Below are 27,219 nucleotides of genomic sequence, written 5' to 3' on the forward strand. Positions count from 1 at the left end.
GGTCTTCTTTTACTGTTCGATTGAAATTAAAGAACGCAATTTATATTTGTGCCTGAAAATAAAAGTGGATTCTACGAATGATAAAACGCTATATAGATACTCGTTTCACTGCAAAAATAGTGCCTATTGCCAAAAAAAAAAACAAAAAAAAAACACAGAAAATATATTCTAAATTTTGTAGTTCAAACCGATTCGAACCGTTATTTTTTGCTCCCTGGAAGTGAACCGGAGCTATACCGAAAGCCGAGAACCCGAATCGGAACCGAACCAGTAACAATTTCGGCTCGACACCCTGCCACCAAGTGAAAACAACTTTACAGAGCATGTGCAGACGATGGTGGATTCGAATCTTGTACAAAACGAACGTCACTAATTGCAATCCCTTGTTGCCTCATTCGAAGACGTCTTTGATTAAACTAGCGAAGTACTAACCCGTACAACGCTTATCGATCACCACATTGGTACCGGTGACCTACCTCTGGTACGAACCAGGCCATATTGTATCTCTACTGCCGAACGACTAGCGATTGAAAATTACATGCTGACATGCTGCAAGAAAAATTTATTGAGCTCTCGCGTATTCCCTGGTCGTCTACTGTTGCCCTCGTCAAAGAGAAATATGGCACTTGGTGCTTTTGTGTTGACTATCGCTGTCTCCACAATATCAGTAAAAATACGTCTATTCGCTGTCCCAAATAGATGATAAATTCGACACTCCGCAAGGTTTGTCATACTTCTCATCAATGAACCTCCAAAGTGTCTATTGGCAAGTCTTTCCTGACGCTGCTGATAGAACTAAAACTGCACTTATAACAACTGACGGCCTTTATATATCTTTCGCAGCGTGTAATGAGCCTGCGACATTTGAGCGCATGATGCCGCTCTGCTTTGCGGCTTATACTTGAAACATCTACTACTGTTATCTGGACGACATCGTTGTCTTCTCGTCCACCTTCGATGGCCAATTAACTGAACTCTTAACAGTCCTTTGTTACATCCTTGCTACTCGCCCGCAATTAAACTCCAAGGAATGCATTTTTGGAGCAAATCAAATCAAAGCGATAGATCACCTGGTCAGTGCCGATAGAGTACGCCCAGTTCCTGACAAAATATGCGCAGTGTCGGACTTCCCTGTCCCAGAACACGTTGTACCTTGGCGACCACTTCTAGGCCTCTGCACATACTTCCGCTGGTTTGTCTATGGATGTTTTCTTATTGGTGGGTCTGGGTCTCTCAATCAATTGCTATCCAATGGCATCTTTTTTCAAATAGGGTACCGCTCAGCACACTTCTTTTGAAAGACTGAAGATGGTGTCAATCTTGGCTCCAGTACTTGTACACTCCGTGGAAGGTGACGACTAAAAAAGAGGACACCTTCGCACTTCCTATGAGTTGTGAATGCGAAAGCATACCGCTTGCGATGTATTGCTTCCGCCTCGCATTGTCGAAGGGCCTCGTCGTCTTGCCGCCTGAGACGCTTTGAATCGCGATCCGCTTGCGCTTCCCGACGGCCGAGATCGCGTTCTCGTGAAGTGTCCGCGCCGTGCTGAACTCGGCCATGCTGCGTCTCCGGAGTCTGCCCGTGCGGGCTCTGCAGGCTCAGCGGCCAGACGCTTTCTCTTACCGCCATGGAGAGGGCTTCTCTGGTGGCCTTTCTTGGAAAAACGCCGCGCGAGAGCCAATGGGAGCCTCATTTTTTGAAACTATGACGCGCGCCAGCCAATAAGAGCCTATCTATCAGATTCCTGCTACAGACGACAGGCTTCGCTCCAAAGGGACAGGGAAAGGTGCCGTTTGGCGCGGCTTCAAAACCTGATGACGTCGGTTCGCTCCATGGGACAGTTAATGCTTTCGAATTAAAATTTGAGCTGATATCAGTGGACATGAAATAGGTGCTGTTCTCGCTAAAGTTCACGACGGCCAACAACCCGTTACTACATACGTCAGTCGTATCCTAACCAAAGGTGAACGCACCGTTTTAACTACGAAACAAAAATGCCTTATCGTGATGCGGATGTTTCTAAGTTTTACCCATACTTATATGCGTTATAATGCATTTAAATGCAAAGGTGCAAGCGAGCTGGACAAGAATGACACCAGTCACCTAGCTGTGTTTGGATATTTGTGTTTGTCTTTTGTCCCTCTTGTTACCTTCTCCAGGGACTATTGTCGTCGTTGTATGGGTCATGCGTTCGTATTGTAACTGATCACCACGCATTATGCTGGTGGGCTAAACTAAAGGACCCTTAAGGAAGTCAAGGCGTTGGTCATTGAAGCTCCAGGACTATCGTTTTACGGTCCTCTATAAATCAGGTAAGCGACACTTCGATGCTGGCAGCTTTTCTCAACGCCTCTTCCCAACGACGTATTCCTTCCTCAACAGGTACATGCGCCCGATACCACATCAATCTTGAATAACGTATATGTGTGTGCAGCACTGTCTTACGAGTCCCTCAAGCCGCTGAATCAATATTTGCAAGAACTACCAACATCTTGTACTCAACGTACTAAAACCCGCGGCCTTCACACTTCATAGTGACGCTCTTTACTGGCGTAACTATGAGCTCCTGGTGATCCCGCGACACCTAAAAAAGTTGTTCAGGCTAATCACAACAACCTTAAAGCAGGTCGCCTCGGATTTTTGAAAAGGTACTTTAAGATCCTTTTTCTTCTTTTTACATCAGATGCGTTGTAAAATTGACATGTATGTCCGCGCATCTCACTGATGCAAAACAGAAAAAAAAGACTCACAACGACGTGTTTTGGACCTCTATATGGCTAATCAAAAGTCAAAAACAAAGAATCGATGGATGATTGTAGCCGTCGACTACTTAACCCGGTACGCCGAAACCAAAGTGATTTCTGCCGCCGCTGCCCTTCATGCAGTCGATTTCTTTCTGCACTCCATCCTCCAAAGGCATGGCGCACCGCAGTCCATCGTCACGAATCACGGTACACCATTTGTTGCAAACCACTTTCAGAAAGTCCGCCGCCTTGCCAGCACACTTCGCCACATTACTATTGCCAATCTCTTCAGACAAATTGATTGGCGGAGCGCTTTAATCATGCACTAGGCGGGGACATGTCCATGTATGTTGCAGATGACCATGACATTGGTGGACTCATCCTGCCTTACATTACATTCCATCAGTTCATCTACAGTCTTACAATATAATGTATTATTAGTAAACTAAAAGTACAATTAAAGTATAGCTTGCGAAATGTGTCGTGAAAGTACAAAATAAGTATACTTTTAGTGTGTGACTTCTTACCCAGGAAGAGCTGACGCCAGGGCTGCCAACAAGGAAAGTCAAAATTTCCGTAGCGAAAGCCTGAAATTTCCCTATTTATGCCAATATTTCCCTCGGTTTGCCCAAATAAGTAAGTAATACTAAATATTCGTTGTCTTTTTGCATTACTTTCATTTTTACGTTGAGTGATATATCACGTAGCTTTTACGCCTCGCGTACGTTTTGCAAAAATGAGTTCATCGAGTCGAAACCGCGGCCAAAGCAAACCTGGAGAGGGAAGCCGGGAGATACAAATTGACAAACAAATCCCTATCTTCACCTTAGATGTTACGCACGCTATGAGAGCATGGCACTGCTTAATAACTTTACTAGCACTTTTTATAATAGTCAGTCCAAAACAAAAGGTGTAAACCAAGCGAGAGTTCTCGAAATCGAACTCAGGGAGCGCGACACACAGTAACTGCCATTTCGTGCACGCCACTTCATGAAATAATATTAATCATGGTAAGCCTGTACAGACATCGCAGTATTTCTTCTTGTACTCAGGCTTTCTTTTTCGAGAAGGCACAGCGGCGTTCTCTGAAGCTTCCACTTGGCTGATCCCTTCCACCATAGCCTTCACGGGGGCGATAAAAACGGATGAAAATTGATTTTGCCAAGAAAAGCTGTTCGAGTGATCCTCAGTGTTTAGAGATGGTAGCACCACAAACCGCCAAACGAATGGAGAGAAGAACCTAAATGCAACTAAAGCCGCTAAAATTCTATCTATAAAATTCCAGATATATTTACATGATTTACATGGTCACCGAAATTTCCCTCAAACAAGCAAGATTTCCCTTATTACCGCATAGACCTGAATATTACCTTAACCTAGAAAATTTCCCTCCGTTGGCGAGCTAGGCTGGCGCTCTGCAAGTTGTGAATCACAAAAACAGTTATTTAATTTGTCAGTTCTAATTCAGCAGTTCTGACAGTCATCAAGACTAATGAAAATAAAAGTTAAAATATATTCTATATTACTGCAAGAAATTTGGTCATTGGAGCTGCTTTAAATGCCTCTATTTGTAAAAAAAAAACATAGTTAACGACACCTCACAATTGTTTTACAAGAGTACTGCGTTAATAATTCACAGAACGTGTATCAATATCTGGTAAAGAATAGGCTGAACGGACAATTTAGTTATGTTTTCAAATAAATGTGTAATGTCATATAATACAAAGTTCCGAGAAGGTATGTTTTCTAAATATTTCTTTAGCGAAAAAAAAGGCTTGTTTTTATCCGGTGGGATTCAGTATTTTATTAAGACATTTTTATAGATGGTTTCTTTAAGAGTTAAGAAATCATTAGGAGGAAAAACAATTTTCATATTGCCGAGCCAAGCGAAAAGCACCGTGCATTATGGTTCTACGTTCACAGTCAAAATATAGCAAAAAAAAAAAGAAAAACAGCTTACGTAGCTGAGTTGGCAGCGTGCTGGGCTCACACGCAGGTGGCTCGGCTTCGATTCCTTGCACTGCATGTTCTTTTACCTTTCTTTATGTGAGTTGAAGGTTCGATAATGTTGGAGAGCCGTCTAACTTGTAGAATGTCTTGTTCGAGACCGATCGAGGCAGAATATTCTTGGCTCCCAGGGGAGGCTCAAAAGAAGCCGCGCCGCAACCCATGGAGTCCGACTTTTGTCTGCGCTCGGTTCTGCCGTTACGCCGCCACCGACGCCTGTTATCGTACGCTCAATCGTATGTTGTTTGGGCACAGGTAAGCCATATCATATTAAACGCCTAGTTCGCTTATGTGTTTCGTCGGCTCATCAATAATTGTCATTCGTGACAATATATTGACCTCGCCTCGCATGTCATGCTTACGAGAATATCGGCTGCATGCTCCAGTTTTGGCGCTTAATTGAAAGGGATGCTTAATTGAATTAAAATGCAGATCAACATATTAAACACACACCCCCTGCATAGGTGGAAGCAATTTTGATGTAAAATAGCAAATGGTACAATGAGCGCTGCTCAATGGCAATCAAGCAACTCTAATCGAAGTCGTCGCAGGTTGATTGCTGAATAAACGGTGGCAACAAAACAACCTGTGATGAGCGATTCCGTCTGCAGTCGCTCCTAGTTATGGCTTTAAGAAGTACTCTATTTCAACATTTGTTGAACATCGACACGTTTCGCTTACTCAACACAAAGGTTGGTTCTCGAATCTTCATCAGAGTGTGTATGCATCTCTCAAGCGGCGTCGGTTTACGGGGGTCATGGGGGAAAGGGGGGGGGGGGGGGGGGGGGGGGGAGGAGGGGGAGATCGTTGCCCCATACATTTATACTGTATCAAGAAAAGAAAAGAAAAACCTATTCGTGCCCCCCCCCCCCCCCCCCCTCCCTAAGATATCCGACGTTGTAACATCCCTGAGCTCACTTAATAAATTTTAAACTATTGAGGTATATTGATCTTCGGTACAAATATACTTGAAAATAACTGCTCTGACGCACAACAGGTTGCTACAGTTGCACTTTCGTAGTTGAGGAAAACGCTTGACCGCCCATAATTTCAATAAGTTGATTTAATCTATGAAACATTTGCAATCATTCGTGACGTATTATGAGACCTATAGACTTTTCTGATGTGTTCCCATGAAAGTAGCTTAATATCGCCGTCAGACGGCGTTCTGAAGGTGCGTTTCACAAAGCTCCTTTATAAAATCGGCCAATTAGCTCGCGATTTTGAGTGCGCACGTGCCCTGCAGCGTGCTCTGGTTTGCCGATTGTATAAAAAAGCTTGTACTAAACGCCTTTAAAATGCCCGTCTGACTGGGGTATAACAAGTTTAAACTACTTTATCGCTTACCACTTACCATCAATCGTCATATAGATAACAGTCTCTTGACCTCGAACGTCGGAATCAACATAAGCTGATCCGTTGAGTTCTCTACTGAAATGTTAGGTATCATTATGGTCGTGGGTTACCTTGGAAATCTTTAGCAGTGCTTAACGCTCTTCTACTCACATTGTTTGGGATGATTTAATATACTTTATATTATACCGAATAGCCTTCTCACGAACAGCCCTCGCCGTTACGTCCATAGCAACACAATCGTATTGAAGATACTGTGTTCCAAACACAAGGAAATATACTCCGTCTTGGTTAATGACCTGCAATATTAAAAATTGCGAAGTATTATTTTTAATTAGTACTATACATAAAGTTCATTGTGCGTTAGCTGCTTGCGCGTTGCGAATCTAATTGGGACATGAAACAAGACGTTTGGTTATTTGTTTCTGAAAAAAATATAGTACCAACTGCTAAGAATACGAGATATGTGGGATCAAGTATATGTTTTATGAATTACCTAGAAAGAACATATATTAATTTTTGCACAATTAAAAAAAAACGAATTATTTATAACAAAACGCAGATGAAAACTGATCATAGTGAATACCGTGCAACGGAAATACTAACTTTTTCATATCGCCTGTTCTCCGTCGAAGGTTCACGGACATCGGCTCTGGATTAGAACCGTTGTTTCTTTTTCCTTTTTCTTGATGGTTGTCGCGCTTAGTATGATTCTCATGTGGGATGCTACCAGACTTGTGCCCGTTACTTGAAAAATGTAATGGACTACAATTACAAATTCCTGAGCCTCAAATGCAATGGCTAACCGTTACAAATTATTTTCGCTGAAAAGCAAGGGATTACATTTCAGCGACGTTACAAATTACTTTCACGTTTTCCCGCGCACTTATAAAGAAAGAAGTTAGAAACAATTTTGATAATGCTCTGCAACGAAATTCCATTCCTTATAATCCCGGATTATGGTAGTCCTAGTACAAACAAAATATTGTAGTTAAGAGAAAGACTGTAGGTGCACTCCGTTCGCATGTAAGCTGACAAGACAGCGACAGCTGCAACCACACCCACCATCCCGCTGGCTTACGGCGACCGAAAAAGATCCCTGAAATTCTGCAGACAAAACTGGCGGTGCGCATGCTCAGTAGCAGCGTCTAACTCCACTAGAAGAATAGGAGGTAAGAACCGATATACGAAAGTTCCCTTTTGAAGGGGGCCCTTCAAGCGTTGGCACAACGTCTCAAAGCTGCGATATCGCGCCTGTACCTTTGACGCACTGCGAGCTTATTCATCAACGGAATATAGTGCATGCAGTACTGAAAATTGCATAGTCGCGAGCTCTCCTTTTCGAGCTTTGGTCGATGCATTATGCTCATATTTTAGAAAAGTAACGACCAATTAAAGTAATTTGTTACCAAAATTTTGTAACGAAATTACATGACAAATTACTCCCGCAAAAACGTAATGATGCAATTAGAAAATTACGTAGAAAAAGTAACGTACTACAAGTAATCCGTTTTTTGTAACGGACCAAGTCTGGATGCTACGTATGTGCAGTGGAACCCTTTGAAGTCTTTAAGTCTTGATGTCCAGTTAACGCAAAAAAAAAAAAAATAACTCTGAAAGCGAATGCTCACCTCCGAAGCATTCTGAAAGTATCCGACCTCCTTGGAATACAGCCAGGGATCGTCTATAAAACGAGTATTAACCGCCAAAGACGCCCCCCTGAGGGTGGCGAACAAACAAAGTGCAACTGGAAAAACCTTCATCTTTGGGCTGGCCTGGGACCCTTTGACGATGAGATTCTCCAAGAGTCCATTTATATAAACCGATGGTTACATTTCGCAACTTCGTTTCCAGTTAAAACAGACAAAAAAAAAGAACGCTAGCCTATTGTATTTCTTAATATTCTTCGCGTTCTTGAAACAATCGCAATCTCTGCAGTACATTAGTCATGACGAATATATATATTTTCTTGTAAACCGAAAGAAGGAAAGCGAGTTCGTGCAAAGGAATTTCAAGATGTCTAAAATTTATTTTCGAACCGACGTAGCTTTAATTTTATTACTCTAAATGAAGAAAATAAAGCAAAGCAAATAAAGTTTTTAACGTCACTCTAGAAAGAGTTATATACGTAAAGGCAGGGGACGGGAAAACACATGCTTGAAGATACCCGTACCCTGTCTTTACGTATATAACCCTTTCTAAAGTTACATCATTACCAACACGCTCACTAACAAATATAAGTTTTTAACGGAGGGAATTTTCCGAGGCCCCTCTAAAACTTTTTTTTTCTGCTTAACCAGAACATATCAATAAGAACAAAATGCATACAGGGTGCGTGCACCTGCTTTTCATAAATAAAAAAAACGGACAGTCATTTTTTTGGTTATCGGGCATAGTACCAAAATCCAAACTTTTACTATTTTTATTGTTTTTGGCGACGATCTGGAGGCTTACTTAAATAACAAACTGTTTTCTTTGTGCTGATTGTACCAATATTTATCTTACGCAAAGATGACACTGCTGTACAAGGAGGCTAATCGTACATTAGAAAAGCTTATTATTTACTCACTTCTAAATTTAAAAAAAAATCAAAATAGATAAAAAACAACTTGCATTATTTCCTACGTTGATCAGCAAACTTTGAGAACAACTCAGATACAGCGAAAACATTATTCGAATCTACCAATTTTAGGTATAAAGTTAATCACCTAAGGCGCTATTTACATGTCAGAACACAAAAAGAGATATTGAAATGTACCTAGTATTTTATGAACAACAGCACATTTTTGTAGCCCTTCGAATGCTTTATGTTTACTTCATTCATGCTCACATTTTGTACAACTTTTTTATTTACGGATTAATCTACAGAACACACTAAAAATTATAATGAGAACCAGGGATTCAGCACCTTGAACATTCATGGAGTGAAAGCAGTGCATTTAAATTGGCATACTCTTTCCTAAACATCTTAACAATTGACCAATACCTCGAACACAGAAGATAATTATTAGCATTCAGACTTCTTAACCAGGTAATTAAGGGGTTCGTGAATCAATCACATCTGTAAAAACATATCGAATACCTTACATTCCTTTTCTCTAGCGTTAGTAGGAAGTTTCAGATTAATGTACGCTGTTTTAGCGCACGTTTTTTTGTCCTGTGATCCTCCTTTTCGCCGTTTCTTTTATCCACGCCAGGGAGTTTTAGAAGAGCGCTTCTGCGCAGCGACGCCAAGAACCTAATTACCTCGCTCTTGCAACTACAGTAAGATACAGTAACAATTTTTAAATCTCAGAAAAAAATTATGTAATAAAAAAAAAAGCTTTCAGCCTTTTCACCTTGGTGAACACGGAAGTCCAGCGAAGCTGTACTATGATGGGAATTAAGTAATGACCTGCCGCAAGTCGGCAAGCCAGAGTGGAAAGGCTGGAAAGGTTGCGCCATCTTTAAGCGACGACGGCAACCAGACAACTGGCAAACCGGTTGTCTGGTTGCCGCCGTTGATCCGTTGCCACGCGATCGTGGGACCGAGAGCACAAGACGCACATTTGAGAGGCGTCTATCCCCACAGCTGTGTAGGTTTCCATGTCTTCTCTGCCCAGGCCTGTACACCCGTGAGCGATATGAAGGTGAACAGCCATCTTCTTGTTTTTGACGCTCCTACAAGTTTTGGAACAAGCTCTGTTCCAGAAGAAGGCTAGAACGCAAAGTTTAGACCCCAAGCCACTTACCATTTGAGACGTTGAGAGATAATATAGCTTTAGGGAGCCGTTAAACAGGAAAAAACCAGGTAAGGTGTTCACCTTCATATTGCCGGCGGGTGTACATTTATTCTTTGTTGCTATACCATTGTTGTGCTTCTAAGGCAGCCACGAATTTAAATTGAAGGTGACTAAAACAACACTGTATTGTTGTTGTTGTTGTTGTTTACAGGTTTTATGGCGCAAGAGCTCCGATGGCCATACTGCGCCAAACTAGGTAAGCTGAAAAACACTGGTAAAAGTACATTCACTGGACTAGAATTTGGCTATAATTTATGTAAGATACCTGTAGTTTTGAGAAAAGCTAAAAGACGTTAAAGTGATATGAGAGGCTGCTCCCCTAGAAATAAGTCAGGGTAAAATGGGATGTTGTACTTGAAAAACTCAGAGAAATAGATCTTGTATTGTTGTAAAAGGCCACGGCAAAAAAAGAGAATATGCAGAACAGATAAAGGTTCGCCGCAGTGCTCGCATATCGGCGGTTCCTCACCTATAAGCAGGTATTGATGGGTTAGGAATGAATGGCCGATTCTCAGCCGGCACAGGAGGACTTCGTGGAAACGATTTTTATTATACGAGGTTTCCCATGCACCAAGTTCTGGCTTGATGACATGAAGCTTATTGTTATCGGCTAACTTCCATTCAGATTGCCAAAGTTGCGAGAGTGAAAATTTTACGGACGCTTTAAGGTCTTGGTAAGGTATGCAGACATTCGATGGTAAAAGGTTCTGTGAAGAAGCAGCTAGTCTATCTGCAGCCTCGTTGCCTGCGATGCCCACATGGCTCGGGATCCAGCAAAACTCAATGTCCTTCCCACCAGCGAGTCCCTGTTGAGCTGTGGCCCGTATAAGTCGAGTCAACTTATTCGTAGTTGGTGTGATAGAACATACTGCAGTAAGAACACTTTGAGAGTCTACAAATATAATGGCTTTCATCACTTTGTTCCTGATTATATAGTCAAGTGCTGCCAGAACACCATATAGTTCGGCAGTAAAAATGCTGGCGACATTGTGAAGTCGAGTAACATGGGTAAACGAATTTGAATAAACAGCTGAGCCGACATACATTAAAGGGGCCCTCCGGAGCGTTCTGCGGTGGTCTATATATGGCGGTAACTCAATCTATGGGTCCTAAGGATCCTAAAAATCGTAAAATTACAGTCATGCGCGGCGGATTTCCCTATTAAAATTGCTATCAAAGTCCCCGGCACGCCCCCCTTTCTGAGATGACCCCGGAAAACGGGAGGGGCATCTCTTTACGCATCAGCCAATGGCAATCGAAGGATTCCAGTGTCACTGCGCGTCACCGACCGCCGACCCGCGGAGGAATCTCTCCAACGCGCGGACCGTCGTCAAGGGGCCCGGACCAAAGTTGCCCGGACTTTGTGCTCAGCATTCGTCGTTCGTCGCATCCCACGGTCGCGCTATGGACCTTTCGGACCTAACGTCTCTAGAGCTCGAAATCCTGGAACGGACAGCTGACATGGGTGCCATATCCTATGATTCGACCCCGATGCGCGACGTCGACGAACGCAGCGCCGCGGGCACCGACTGTGGCAACGACGAACGGCCGCGCCGCGGTGAAGCGAGTCCGCAGGAGCTGGAAGACGCACCCGAGCGGCTTGGGAACACGGACTGGTACGTGGTGCGCTCCATTATACCCCGCTTTAATGGGTAATTGATGCGTGTTTTCTGCGAAGGTGTCTATGTGGTTCCTGCGCGCCGATGGAGACCGTCGTCGAGTGCGTCTGCTGCCGCGAATACCCGGCCGTCGCACGGAAGCAGCAGGGCCGGCAGGGCTGCGTAACGGGCCACCCGGACTTCGAGGTCCTGTGCCTCAACCCTGAGGTGTTGAGGTTGGCCTACCTCAACATGCGGCACTACGGGCAGCAAGGGATGGGCGCAAGTGCCAGCGAGTGAGTACGATGTCATGCTTTGCGCGTGAGCAAACTCACCATGTCTCGGTGAGGACCGTGCCCTCGGCAACTACGTTCACTGTCCGATTCACAGCGTACATACGTACTTGTAATAACTTGTTGTTAGGCTAGATGAACGTTTAGCACCATCCTGGGAAGCGGTCGATGAATTGTTTCTGTTGCCGATAGTGAAATTAATCATAACCCCCACTGTCCAGGCGCAATATAGCGCTCCAGGGAGGCTTTCAAGAGACTAAATGAGAAGCAGCCTGCCTAGTTACCACCCAGTCATTTGTTGAATACAGAAACACGGACACTTCCAACTGCTGTCCCACTATAAACTACACATATTCTTATATGTTCTAAACGAACTGTTCTGATGAGACCGCCCTCTTCGAGCGTTACACTTCTTCCCGTTAGGCCAGATCATGGAGAGCTATTTTTCCTTGCATTTGCGGTTATCAGTTTAGATATGTCATTTTCTTGCTCTGTTTAGATGCAATGTTATGCAACAATAGCACTATGAAATATATGACAGTCACATGGCCTCGTCTCTTGTCGAGACGGCCTCGCCTCGTCGAGAGCAATAGAAGGCGACACCTTGGATGTACATATGCTTTGGCGTTATCCCCATGCCCAATGCTCCCTTACCTCCCTCTTTTTCACCCTTCTCGACCCTCTGACTAGGCAGGCAGGCTCACCCCCCCCCCCCTCCAGCTTCAACTCGTTGATACACTACTGCTCCTATATACTGGTACAGCATGTCCATGCTGTACCGGGTGAGCACTGGTGGCCCCAATCAAGCACCGGACTATGGTTAACTAATAAAGGTTCCCTCTCTCTCTCTTTCTCTGTCTCTCAAGAGAGCAGTGGATATTCCACACGTTTGGCTTTGGCGCAAACGACAAAGATAACGCAGTCCGTGTCAGAAACCCAAGTCTGGCTCGCAGCTTGCTCAAATGGTGTCTCTGAACAGAGCCGAATTAGCGCCTGAAGCCCCTCTACAAGCTCGCAGAGAGCAGGTGGCCGCAAAGGCTTGAAAGTCCTATACTTTGTCAACGAGAGGCAAAGATTAACTCACTCCCGAGATTGTATTCGTCTCATGCAGTTTCCTTGCTTTTCTGTCTTAGCATAACTCAACAAAGGGTGAAAGCTACTGCCCTTGTGGGCCAGTCTGAGCGACGGAGCTAAGCACGTGCCAAAATTCCACAGGAGGAGTACACTAAGACATTACGTTGTCACATGCATTCTTCTTACACGCCCCGATTGGCTTGCTGATGCCGTAGCTTTTGCATTTTCCCAAGTTCGGAAAAACGAAAAATTACTGTTTCCAGATTCTTTCCTGCTAGCTTCATGAACTGGACCAGCACTATACTACAGAACAACACTTTTGAAGCAACAAATAAATAAGCACGAAGTTATGATATTGACGCAGTAATTCGCAACCGTGTTGGGGAAGGATGCTCCAGTCACTTTGTTTCTCAGAGCTAAGAGTTCAGAAAACTGCATACACCTACTTTATCTTGCATGCATCAATGCCTTGTTTCTATCTTAAAAATGAGCTTCGCTATGCCAGCTAAGTTGATGCTGGGCAATCTTTTTGAGAAGAAACAAACACCAACTGCTTCAAGTGCACTGTCAACGTCGACAGTACAGTTGGCACCTTCAGCTCAGACATCCTCGTCCTTTTACCTGGTCTAGTCTCTGCGTGTGACCTTCAAGCCCATCAAAACAGGGGCCGATATCAAAATGACGAAAATCAAAATGTAAAGGCCAAACATTGAAACGTCGAAAAATAAAATGCCGAACAGCAAAACGCCGAAAGGTGAGAATGCATACATATCTGATCGCCATATTTGGTACGGTATTGGCAGATGCTAGCTGCACCAGTGTGTTGGAATCATGGAAGTGTCTTCTGCAAAATTAGGAGCATGAAAAATGTGCAAGCTGCGCTCGAAGACGATATCGAGGCAGAAATCAGATTAGAACCTCGCCATCTACCACACAAGAAGCAAAGCATGCGAGAAGAGAGCCTGACAGCCGCTTTGGGCAACTGGGACAAGCTCAACATCCTTAGCTTTCTTTGGGAAATACACACAAACTATTAGATCATATTCAACAAACAAAGAATTCCTCTGGCAGAACAAATGTTTCTTCCACTTTCTCAATCTAGAACCCTGTAGGTTCGTGTTGAACATAATATTTTGGAATTGTTTGGTCTCTGGTACCGGGTGATTCGGCTAATAGAGATTTCGGCGGTTTGTTCTTTCAACATTTTTTATTTTTGGCATTTCGATAATGCATCCTTTCAATTTTTGGGTGTCCCAAGCGAGTGCAATGTTCTCTGGTCAAAACAATCAAAAACTTGAGAACGATGACACAGGCACAGATTGCTGTTGAGTCCATGGATGCCACTACGTCTTTCCTCTAGAAGGCAAGTGGAGACTTATATTCCAACCCTATCGGCAAAAGTCATATTCTTTACTCCAGTATCCAAATTGTCAGAAGGGGCTTTAGACGGTGTTTGCAAGCTTTTTGGTCAAGAAACTACACAAAAAGGCAGTCATTGAAGGCTCATTGCTCTGGTTCGTGCACCGTTTACAATGCAATGGCAATGCGAACTAGAAACCTTCCATTCGCCCAGCGATGCAAAGTATCCCCCCTCCCCCCCCCCCCCCACACACACACACACCAGCAATGTAAAACACCCCCCTGAAACAAATTTCTGGCTATGCCACTGCAGGCCATGCACTCAAAAAAATAAAAAATTTCCTCCTTCCCATACTATAATTGTCAAGGCAGTGCAGCCATATGGGGGGCGTACCATACTGATTTACGATTTATTTTTCCGCAGATATTGTCCACTTAGGGGTCGGTAGGTGTGTCGACCTCCTCAACGTAGTCCCCCTGGAGACGAACGCACTGGTTCTAGTAGTGTGGCAGCCTTTCCGTTCCGGGACCACTCTTTGGGAGTGCTTCGCACCCACGCCTGGACAGCCGCTTCGAGTTCACCAGTGTCCATGAAATAGGGTCCTCATAGGTGGTTTTTTCATGGTGCTGAATGGCTGATGGTCACTGCGGGCTAGGTTGAGGGAGTATGGTGAATGTAGGGATGGGCATTGTCATGCTGCAAGAGCGTACCTGCTGCCCCTTTCCCTGCAGCTTCTCGTGAATCGCGCAATCACCTGAGGGTAGCCACATACGGGGCGATGTTGATGGTGGTGGCCGGTTACATGCAGTCAATGAGCATAATGCCCTCCGTATTCAGAAAGCCACGCGAGGATGTCTTTGCGGACATTGATGACTCGGAGGCATCTGTCCAGGCGTGGCTGAGACACACTTATAAACAGTGCAGGGATGTGATTGCTGCGCCAATTGCGCCAAACTGCACCAAGGGGCTAACTTTGCTACATCCTGCTACATTTCACCGAAATATGGCTAATCCGTGCCAAGCCTGCGCCAAAGAAGCAATTTTGGTCGCCTTTCATAAACGAAACGAAACTGAGAACCGTAATTGAGCATGCGTAAGCTAGGTCGCACAAGACGCCACCCGACACAAAGTACCCTGTATTAATCGTCTATTTGGTCTTGCATGATTTTTCCCGACGTCTCGCGTTTCGTGCACTCGTCGTCTCAGGAATCTCGTCTCGCGTCTTTTTTTTTTTTTTTTTTGCGGTAGACACGGGCGTGTGCGGACTCTCAGACGTTAGTGTATCGGGTGCCAAACATGCCGTCCTGCTGTGAGACAAAACCACGTTTTTGCGCGGCGGGAGTTACTTTTTGAGCTGAAGCGCTCGCGCGACGTCGTGTGTTGCCGTCCCCACGTCGCTGCAGATATGGCGCTTACTAAACTGAAACGCATCGACATTCCTGCTCTTGTTTAAATCATACGCTGCTATAAAAATCCCTCTCTAACTCAATGACTGCTTGGCGAAGTTTTGATTACTTAGGTTTTTCCTGGTGGGCTTTCTTTCGAGAGGGACCCCGGTACGTGAAAAATCTGCCGCAAAAGAAAGTTGGTGAAGAGAAGTGAGCTAAAGCAAAGAAGGCAATGTCTGCACGCTGAACCCGCACAGCGTGCTTGTTTGTATCGAGTTCAGTCGTTGCACGAAGCGCTCCAAGAACTTTTTTGACCTTGATTCGCAGTGTCTTGCATCAATACGCTCAGGTTCTTTTTTTCTGTGTGTTTAGCCTGTACCTCGCCTGCCGGCCTGGCAAGCACAAGTCGCTGGACTGTTTATTGTCGTATGCTGGACAGTTACATTTTGCATACTATTTTGGGAACCATGCAGTTGGCGACGGAGCGCGGAGTGGCATGGTTTCGGTTTCGGTCAAACAGCTGTTGTCTCCGCCCGCGCGACGAAGCACATGTAACTGCAAGCCTGCCGAAGTTGCCCTTACGTGCATGTGAACATCATTGCAACAAAGGCACCAGCCGGGACGCTTGCAATGCGTTGTTTTACGTTTGCTTACTTTTTTTATAAAAATCTGCCACGTCAAGAATTTTGGCGGCGCCAGAAGAGTCCATGTGCGTATGGCAGCTGCCTGATTTGCTGTGCCAAGAGCTGCACAATAGTTTGTGCTCACTTGATTGTCACAAGGGGGGACGCCACGACAACAGCCACACTTGCATCTGCTCGTTTTCTCTGTCGTAACTTTGCCGGCATCTGACAGCATGACACTTTGGCTCCCGTAACATATTTTGTTGCCACTTTGGGACGGCTTTTGGTCCATGGGAGGTATATAGGGCAGTAAACACCCCAGTCAGAGACATGTCAAGGCGTCCTGCCCTCCAATCCTTCCTAGCTTCGATCCCTTAATCCCCTGATCTAGTTGAAAAGCCAAAATCTCAAGGTGGGGTGATAATTATTGGGTGTCTGGGTCTTGATTTACACTATTTTTGGATGCAGATGCCAGACACCCTGAAGCCGGTGGATGATCATCTCGACATGTTCCTTGTGGTGCCAGCAACACTTGCACCGCTGGTGTGGCATTCTTTGCACGCTATGCTGGGATAGTTTTTTAGGAGTGCCATGTCTGGACAGCTTATTCAGAAGCAGGCTGTCGTCGTCGAGATCCATGCTTTTTTTTTAACAGATGATGTTGCAGTGCCCACATGGGTGAGTATGACAGAAAGGATTCGAGATTGGAATAGGTCACCAAACAGTATCGCATCATTTTTCGTTAAAATATTTTTCTAACAACACTATTCATTGAAATAAACACTGAAATTCAAAGTTTCTCGTGCAAGAATGGGGAGGCCTGGGGGTGCTCATATGTATCCCCACTACTCTGATGATAGTAGTGTCACCTCTAAATCAACACAGCATAATGGAAGACATATCGCAGTCTAAAACGGGAAAGAATGTTGATATATGTGTCTTGCAGATGCGTATATGACCAAATAGCAAATGATTGCGGTGCCCTGAGCCCTAAGGTATTCAGGACCAATAAACACATGGGGGTGGTAGCAGCTGTCATGGCAAATGGAAGCTGTCAGAATGACATGTTCGGATATTGACACGGATTGTGTCGGAGAGACATGAAATCGCAACTGCTGGAGCCACTCCAGTATTGCATGAGCACTTCAGCTCGTATGTTTACACCAAAACTGTTCTGTGCGAGCTTCATAGAACACTCATGGCCAGGCTGCTATTCTCAAATCCCTAATCACCAGTACCAATGCCAAGCTTCGGCAGTGCCAGCAGCACTTTAGACAATGTTAAATTGGGACGTTCTCTGATGAGTTCACATTCCCTGGCACTTGTGTGCAGGAAACCTTTGCAGTAGGTGTGTGCGAATATTGGTTCAAATTGAATAGTATGTTTGCCATAACCTTCGCGCTGCAAAGGGAAGCCGATGCAACCGGCTCTTTTTGCGCTGTTGATGCTAGAAACGACAGTGCACTATTTAATTCGAACCAATATTTGCACACCACTACTTCACAGGCTTACGAACTGCACTGTTTTGTCCCAAATTAAACAACATCATATGGGGAGCTTTCCACTGTTCTGGATGAATGGCTCCCATTCCCTCTGGCCAGTGCACATAATTTTCATGTGTCCTTCCCAAAACACAGCGATGCAATATTCGTCACCAACACCAATGACAGATATTATCTACAATTATGAACTGGGACCCTGTGAACTTATTTTATGTATCATGACCACGCAACAGATATTCCTTCCTTGTTAATTCCGGTGTATAACTGGTTGTTGTGTCGATTGAAGTTGGAGGTGCGTTAGGAGAACCAAGGCCTATAGTTGTTTTTTTTTTTGTTTTTTTTTAAACTCTGGAGCATTTAGAATGAATCTACAGCAGTTCACTTCAATTTGGCTTCCATGTCTAGCCCATCCGACATGGACTGCCAAATAGGGATTCTGCTATGTGATAGCTGGAGTGGACGTAACAGAAAAGCAGAGTATGATTACATGCCTAGAGAAATGAAAACAAGTGTAGAATTTGCCAACAGAGTGATAGGCTTTGCTTCTTACATCCAATCTCTGTCATTGTTCCAGGCACTACAGATTTGCAGCCTACAGGCAGTGTGCCCTGTGGCTGTGGAGCCGCTTGGGAAAGAAGAATAGGCGGCCCCTGCCATCCTGTGTGGTCAAGACAATTAGGGGCAGGTACCCTGCTGACGTGTATGCGGGCTACAGGGATGCAGAATAAATTGCGTTGACCTAGAGACCACGCAACCCCCTTCCCTTGTCTCTTCACCCTCCCTGCATGTGTGTGAAGTCGCTCGTAGCCATGAACGGAATCCTCTAAATCACGTGACCTATTATCTACGATATCACGTGACCATAACTATGATCACATGATCGTAGTCAGACCAAAGCCAGTGCACCTACGTCACATTCAGTCACACGACGAAGCCGCCTCGGTGGCTCCGAGGCGAGAGTGCCGGCCTACGGATCCCCATGTGGCGGGTTCGAATCCCGGCCGAGGTGCCTGCAATCTGATGGAGGTATATTGCGGAGAAGGCAGCTTGGTAATCGAGCTTTCGATTGCACGTCAAAAGATCCCCAGGTGGTCGAAATTAATCCTCGGTCCTCCGCTGGGGCGTGCCAGATGCCCGTCGTTGGTTTGGCACGTAAAACCCCCAAATTTGATTTGAGTCGCACGACCGGATTGCTTCATTTTCCTCCTAGAATCCAAAGGCTGTCATCAAAACTACTAGGGCGTGAGAAGTGCTCATTTGGGACACTAACCTAAGCAGTAAAATTTGGCACCCACTAATACCATTTTAAAGTAAAGATAGAAAAAGCACCGATGTCATGTTCGCACTAACAGTGTTGTGCAGTGTACTTCTACTTTCTTCTGGATCTGTTCTTTCAAATGGAAAAACTGCATATAACCTGGAAAAATCTGACTGCATGAAGCTACAAGATGCTTCCCTACATCAGCCGTCTGAGCGTGCCGGTGCGATGAGGCGAAGAAAGGCGAATTGCGATTGCTGCAGTTTTCAGAGGGACGTGGTCGATTGTTCCGAGGGTCTGGATGACGACGTGGCTAACATGACAAACAAATGACGTTCTGCTTGGGTGACTATAGTCCACTTCAATGCAGCGAACGACGGAGAGGAGGTCGCCTCCTCTCCAGCATTCGCTCTACTAAAGTGGAAAGAGGTGGGAGGAGCTTCCACTTCGTTCTTGACCTGTCACCGACTATAGGCATGCTGTAAATTGTTTTACTTTTTTTTATTTAGAATTCATTGCCAACCTACATTTCATTACTGTACTCTCAACATGTGCTCTAGAATAGACTTTTCCAGTCCAAGCCTTCTGCGAAATCCTTTTTTTACTTGGCTGTGGAATGCTTTTTGAGCATGCACAATAGATCCCCTGCATGGAATATTCTATGCCTCCACAGCCCAGTTACCCTGGATTTTTCCTCCCGGTGGTAAATAGGATCTGCTTATATATTTCAGTGAATACTACAATTGTTAGTTTATATTGTCGTTATAATTGGCAAGTATACCCTCACATCATGCAAATACTTTGAGGAAATGGCACAATTTCGGTCGGGTTTTTAGTTAGGCATAGTGCAGTATTCCAGTTACATCGACCCATGTATTGACCTCACAATGCAGAAATCATCCAGGGGATCACAAAATTAGTACTACCATCGGCATCACTTGTTTTCAATTATGAAATTATTTCCTTTTGGTCATGCAAATTTCTACACCTTCCAGGTTCTGGTACCGAGAAGTCAAGTTGTTGGAAAATTAATGCAGTTTATTTCAATCGTAAGGTTAGCGAATGTGCCTCACTTATTTGCAAGCAGGTCAATAATGACAGAAGACAAATGTTGCAGACGGGGGGAAAACCGTGGTGTAGACTGGAAAATGCAGCACTGTTTTTAAATTGCCATAAAAAACTTCTGTTAATATTTCCAGTGTTATATGCAACCACCCCACTTATGTTATTGCTGCATTACCAGCCTACCTCCTGGATGAAAACCCCATTTATTGGAAACACGGGCGGGCTGCCCCGCCTCGGTGCAGTCTCCACAGCATGTCCGCTCATCAGCACATGAAAAGAAAGATGGATAAGGCATTGTGTTACAGTCTTCAGAAAAGTGTCGGTTGGGTTCCGAAAATACTTCAATTTTCTAAAACTGCTGCGATGGGCTAAGCTTGTGAACTGGGGATGGGATCTCTGGTGCAGAACTACATGCTATTCAAAATAGCACTTGATCCGCCTTCATTGTGGTGTGCCCACAATGAATATGACAATACGGTCACCGATTTCCTCGATCTTGAAAGCTTGCACAAATTATAGCTAGGATCCTGCGTTCTTGAATTTAATTTTTTTTAGCAAAATTAGAGGGTGTTTTTTTGTTTTTTTTTTGAACCATCAATTTGGAGCTTCCATTTATGTACGCAAAGTTCGGAGTCTTTCGGCATTTTCGATGAGGCAAATGAAAGGTAGAAAACAGCAGTTTGTGAATTTAGTAAAGCAGTATTTTCATATGAGAGCCGTATTCATCTACTGTCGTAGAGGGCCTACCTCATTTTTATTATAAGGGGCTACATGGCAACGGAAGTTGACACTGCAATAAGAGGAGAATTGCAAAAATTGTTCGAAGATTCCGGGAAATATAAAGACTGGTGGGGCTTATAACAGCTGGCAGACCGAAAAATTGAGTTTTTCAAATGAATCTGAATCAGCAAAATTTTAACGGCTAGTGTTTTTTGGAGTTTATCAGGTTTATCTGAGAACGCAGAACCCTAATTACAGCTAATGGACTGGGAAGAATTATAGCACTGGCCTGTCCTCATCTCCTAATGCCTCTACTGTTGGCACTGATGTGCCAACAATAGAGGTGCACCATGCTGGGCTTGAAAAATCCGGCTTGAGAGGGCAGGTGCCAATGCTTGCATCTCTCCATTACGCGTGATCGTGGCCCTAAAATCAAGCATTATCAATAGAGGAGATCTGCATTTCTGTGAAAAATGATTGGAGACAGATCTAATGTCCTCCTTACTGTCGGTCAGGGTGTCCTAACGGAAAACAATGATCCATTTTGCAGCTCGGCTGTTTTCTCTTGGGTCTGTCTGCTTGCATTCGCCGTACGTTCTGCAAAACAAAGCGGTTATTGCCTACCATGGTAGTTTTCATTAGGACGAGGCTCCTGTGTGCTTACCACTGGCAGCATGAAAGATAGAACCAGGTCTTTGCTTCCTGCTGCTGTCCACCTCGTTGACAGACTTTCCAGCCAACAGTGAAAATTCAGACTTGCATAATTACATTCCTAGACATTCCAAGTTGGGCTAGATGGGCGTTCACACTGAAGTTAGTGTCGTCCTCACCGCAAGTTGAGCTGTAGCCTTGAGTCTCGCTGTTTGGTGACTTTTCTGTGAGTCCGACATTGCCACCGGCTAAAGTTCCTTGCCCTCTTTTGAGATAGGCACGCCATGACCAGCTTGATTAGGCCCTAAAATGGAACATTCTCATGAGGAGAGATCTGTATTTCTGTGAAAAATGATTGCGGACAGATCTAATGTCCTCCTTACTGTCGGTCAGGGTGTCCTAACGGAAAACGATGATCCATTTTGCAGCTCGGCTGTTTTCTCTTGGGTCTGTCTGCTTGCATTCGCCGTACGTTCTGCAAAACAAAGCGGTTATTGCCTACCATGGTAGTTTTCATTAGGACGAGGCTCCTGTGTGCTTACCACTGGCAGCATGAAAGATCCAACCAGGTCTTTGCTCCCTGCTGCTGTCCGCCTCGTTGACAGACTTTCCAACCTACAGTGAAAATTCAGACTGTTGCATAATTACATTCCTAGACATTCCAAGTTGGGCTAGATGGGCGTTCACACTGAAGTTAGTGTCGTCCTCACCGCAAGTTGAGCTGTAGCCTTGAATCTCGCTGTTTTGTGACTTTTCGGTGACTTCGACATTGCCACCGGCTAAAGTTCCTTGCCCTCTTTTGAGATATGCATGCCATGACCAGCTTGATTAGGCCCTAAAATGGAACATTCTCATGAGGAGAGATCTGTATTTCTGTGAAAAATTATTGCGGACAGATCTAATGTCCTCCTTACTGTCGGTCAGGGTGTCCTAACGGAAAACGACGATCCATTTTGCAGCTCGGCTGTTTTCTCTTGGGTCTGTCTGCTTGCATTCGCCGTACGTTCTGCAAAACAAAGCGGTTATTGCCTACCATGGTAGTTTTCATTAGGACGAGGCTCCTGTGTGCTTACCACTGGCAGCATGAAAGATCCAACCAGGTCTTTGCTGCCTGCTGCTGTCCGCCTCGTTGACAGACTTTCCAACCTACAGTGACAATTCAGACGGTTGCATAATTACATTCCTAGACATTCCAAGTTGGGCTAGATGGGCGTTCACACTGAAGTTAGTGTCGTCCTCACCGCAAGTTGAGCTGTAGCCTTGAGTCTCGCTGTTTGGTGACTTTTCTTTGACTCCGACATTGCCACCGGCTAAAGTTCCTTGCCCTCTTTTGAGATAGGCATGCCATGACCAGCTTGATTAGGCCCTAAAATGGAACATTCTCATGAGGAGAGATCTGCATTTCTGTGAAAAATGATTGCAGACAGATCTAACTTCCTCCTTACTGTCGGTCAGGGTGTCCTAATGGAAAATGGTGAACCATTTTGCAGCTCGGCTGTTTTCTCTTGGGTCTGTCTGCTTGCATTCGCCGTACGTCCTGCAAAACAAAGCGGTTGCTTACCATGCAAGGCTGTATTAGGACCAGGGTGTAAGATAGACAGGTGGGGAAACGAGAGCCAAATGAGCGACCGGATTGTGTACCCCTCGGTTTTCTCTTTTTCTGTGGCGCCATCGATGTGGAGCACCGCAAACTCTCACTCCAGGTGGGCGACCGGTAGCGACTGGCTAAACTGATGGAGATGGTTTCTCGTGGATTTTCAATAAAGACTGTCGTGCTCTCTGTTTATTTTGCGCACTCTCCCATAAAGTTCCATGCAAATCCGATTCCGATTTTTTTCCTCTCGCCGCAGCGCCATCTGTTGCAAATCGGGGGTACCCGCAAGCAGACGAGTACACAATCCGGTCACGGCGCTCCGGTAGGCTTCTATGGGCCGTTTCCCCACCTGCTTATCCTGCACCCTGATTAGGACCAAGGTCCTGTGTGCTTACCTGCGGCAGCATGGAAGTCCCGACCAGGGATTTGATGCCGTTACTGGGGACTGTGGCCGAACCTGGACATTCGTGCTGCCACGAGTTCCTCTTTTGGAGGCCTTGTGTAGGCTGCAGTCATCGGTGCCGGGAAGACGACGGTGTTGGCCCTCGATGCAGCAGCCAGGGACCGCCACTGTTTGCTGCTCTCCATTGCCTCCTTGATGAGCTTTCCAACATACTCTAGAATTCAAACCTTTGCATGATAACATTCCTAGGCTCTCTGGACAAGGCATTCACACTGCAGTTAGTGTTATACTCACTGTAAGTGGGATCCGTAATCTCTGGTCGTGCTGTGTGGTGGCCCTTTCGTGCTTTTGATGTTACGACCGACCAACGTGGCTTGCCATTTGTGTGACGGCTTGGCAGCGGTTTGAGTTTTCGTTGAAATGGAGGATTGCAAGTCGAGTCCTGCAAGATGGTTACATTTCAGTGATGGTAAAGTGTGCCACTTACAAAGAGTGGTTATTCTGGCATCAATCCAATTCCATTATCTGATCATTAGGAAGAGACTGTCAGGTTTGTCGCATTGTAACCAATGGACTGGATGAAAGTGTCCAAACAAAGGAAATGTGATTGTAAATTGGTTGACTTACTTTGCAAGCATGCCTTCTGGGCTGAAAGCCTGGGACTTCGGGGCGAAGTCTATCAGGACGCTGTGGAACGCCTCCAAAGCATATGTCTGGCCATGTGGAGACATCTGTGCAAGGTCCTTCAGGAGCAGTTTGTTGCCAGTGATGCTCTTGAATTGGTTGTAGGCCTGCGAGTCTGAGGATGATACAAGTTTTAGAAAAACCACCTTCATTTGGAAGAACAAAAACATACTGGGATCCATCCATGGTCGTGTTGGCTCTGGCATGTCACCATGGAGGCACCTTCCATAGGTTCCTTCGTGCCCCGAGTGTTTGTTGATGACATGGTTGTGCATGCTGAGCCAGATGTCGATGAGCAGTTTCTCGTCGCCTCCTGCAGCACTTGCTGACCAGTACATATGGTTTGTAGCTGTCTGGATCCAGATTTGCAGGTCTTGGCATCCAGCCGTTTGCTTGCTGCTGTCAGCTTCTTTCTCACACCTAAAATTCATAGTCGTGTCAGGGAAACCTGCAGCGTGATCGCTGGAAAATAAAAGCTACACGAATGGCCTGTTAGGATTGCTTACTTTTGGAGATGTGCCATATGTCAAAGAAGTGGTCAATCCCGGGTTCGTGCGTCTTCATGTGCTTTCGTGTGGCAGGGTGACGGTCAGTCACCAACGATCGGATCTTGATACCTGCACCATTAGGTTTCCGAAGATAGCAAAAGAATAAGTGATTATGCCAATTTGAACAGAGTGCCTGAAAGGCCGCCGAGTAGTGATATACATGAACTAAGCATGAACATACCTTTCTCCTTGAAAAATTGCAGCTGCTTGAGGAGGCCCTCCTTCTCCATGTTGACACTGGCCATGGCCTGTTCAGACTAAAAAAAGGTGTGAAATGAATATTTTACCAAAATAGTGCATAGCAGTGAAGTAACTGATGACGTAACACAAGAGAAGGATTATGAGATTGTTGCAACTGGTTCACGTAAATCCGACTACTTGCCTCTTTTAGCTGGACCTGGACAGAGTGTAGAATCTTGTTGATTTGCTCGACATGGACTGTGTACGTCAGGTACTTGGCACAGAACCCAGGGGAGTCAAATCTCCCGTCAGCAGAGACGTCCACCTCTTTGTTCTGCAACTCGTTGAGAAGTTCTTGTTGCTCTTGCAGCCAGACCTGTTCATGCAGATAAATATTGCTTTAGAAAGGCATGGAGCATACTACAATAGTCCCATCTGTTTATGTATGCATAGTGTAGTGTTGTAGAATGAATGACTGAGTGAAAGAAAAAGGAAAGCACAATGCAGCGAGTTTGAATGTGACTTAGATTGTGCTAGGTTGTGATTTGTGTTTTTATGTTTGTGTATTTCATAAAAGAGGCAGCAGGCCGCCCGTTACCTCGAAGCTGCCCTACCCTTTTCCACAACCACCCTCTGTCTCTTGACTCTCACGGGGAACCTGACTCACTCAACCCAATGCCAGACAGGGAACTGCCCCAGGATACTACACATAGCAGAAATAAATTAAAGTATCGTGGATTTAGTAGCCCATGGCACATATGTAACATGATGTATAAAATTTTATTTCTTAGCACTATACCATTGAAGTGGCATACTACAAGAAGATATTTATTCATTTAACCGAAGTGTGACTGGGGCTCCAGTTTTGTACCTCATTGGAAAATTGGGTATATGGGAAAAAAAATGCAGCTGCAGTGTCCCGGAATATTGCTCACCTTGTGGATTGCAGGTAGAGCGAAGGCCTTCCGATGCTCGTAGAAGCTCGAGTCGGAGATGACCTGCACGTTCATATGGCGTAGCATCCGCAGCGTAGGGGCAATCTTCACTCCAGAGAAGACCAGGTGGCTGGTCAGCAGTATGTTCCCTGCTGGTCTGCCGTTGACGATGGGCTGGCTTTTCCATGTGCGCACGTGCTCCACAGGGCAGATGCTGTAGACTGTGATCAGTGTGCCGGTAGTTTCGATCGTTGTTTGGCACAGTCTTGAGCACTCTTGGCACGTCTTGAAAAGCTCCCTTAGGCAGCTCTCGAACACCAGAAACTGGCGCTCTTCTTCTGGTGGTGGTGGTGGAGCTGATGCACCATGCTCGATTCTGAAATGGGATCATGTGAAGCATTCTTTACAGATTCTATGTGTTTATATGCACAACTTACCTCTCGTAATCCTCGCTGTGAGACGGAGAGTAGGTTGCGTCAGAGTCTGGCATGTTGCTGGGAACAGGAGATGTGCATTCATATGGCACCCCACTGCTACAAGTGGAGAAGGCAGACTCGGGTGGATGCGACTGTGCAGGCACGTCTGCGACAGGGACAGGTGGCACCACTGCAGGGATGTTTGTTTCAGCAGTACAGTCCCTGAGGGTCATTTCTGCCTCGCAGGGTGCAGGCAGTCCAGTTGCCGAGGCCTGAGTCTGCAAAGGGCACTGTTTATTACACATTTCATATTTTTAAGGTTGAAGGGTGCAACTCGAGCACTCCACACAATGCCGTCACCGCGGCAAACATCCATGATGCCTAGTTTTTTAGCTGATGGCAAACATCCATGAATTGTTTTGTAGCCTTTCCATAGCTTAGAATTTCATGCACTCAACCAAAGCTCTCACTGTAATACAAATCTAAGGGATGCCTCACTCTTTATATTTGTTTTTATAACTTACATTACCATCTATATTTTCAGTCTCTAGCTCAGCAACAATAAATGTTCATGTCGCGATATGATGTCACATTACATACATACGTAAAGCTGCAGCTTGACATGTATTTACCAACCACTGAAGGAAATGCAACCAACGAGCACTTATAGCCGCAAGTGGGAAACATACAGCAACTGCCATGAGTTCTCAGTGTCCAGAAGTGCCACCAAGCAACAAAATCATGGCGTGCATTTGCTATGTGCATACAAATTTGCAAACGCGGGTTTGCACGCAATCGTGGGTGCAGGATTGTGAGAAGAAAAAAAAAACTGAGTTTGCTCACAAGAGTAGATATAAAAGAAAACCTGCTTGTTAGTAGTCACGGACACTTGGAACTTTGCTAAGCTGATACGAAAGGGTTCCTGTCTGTAAACAAGCTGGGAAAACATGTATTGACTTCGGGTGGGTCAATAGCAGAGGGGGGTGGTGATGGTGGTACCATTAGAGGCGATTTATGACTCTGTCCTTTTATCTTATTTG

General features: G+C 45.1%; 2 long non-coding RNA genes across 2 annotated transcripts; both read right to left on the reverse strand.

The window, feature by feature from the left end:
• Positions 1-21,331: 21,331 nt before the first annotated feature.
• Positions 21,332-21,592, reverse strand: LOC115313178. The gene is made up of 2 exons (XR_005715133.2): positions 21,433-21,592; positions 21,332-21,365 (listed from the first exon to the last, which is right to left on the reverse strand). It is a non-coding gene; the product is annotated as an uncharacterized LOC115313178 (long non-coding RNA).
• Positions 21,593-22,895: 1,303 nt separating this feature from the next.
• Positions 22,896-23,795, reverse strand: LOC120838541. Its single transcript, XR_005715132.3, has 3 exons — positions 23,711-23,795; positions 23,409-23,630; positions 22,896-22,956 (listed from the first exon to the last, which is right to left on the reverse strand). It is a non-coding gene; the product is annotated as an uncharacterized LOC120838541 (long non-coding RNA).
• Between the last annotated feature and the right edge of the window lie 3,424 nt (positions 23,796-27,219).

This window comes from Ixodes scapularis, unplaced genomic scaffold (genome assembly GCF_016920785.2).
Source record: "Ixodes scapularis isolate PalLabHiFi unplaced genomic scaffold, ASM1692078v2 PGA_scaffold12__126_contigs__length_90152505, whole genome shotgun sequence".
NCBI lineage: Eukaryota > Metazoa > Arthropoda > Arachnida > Ixodida > Ixodidae > Ixodes > Ixodes scapularis.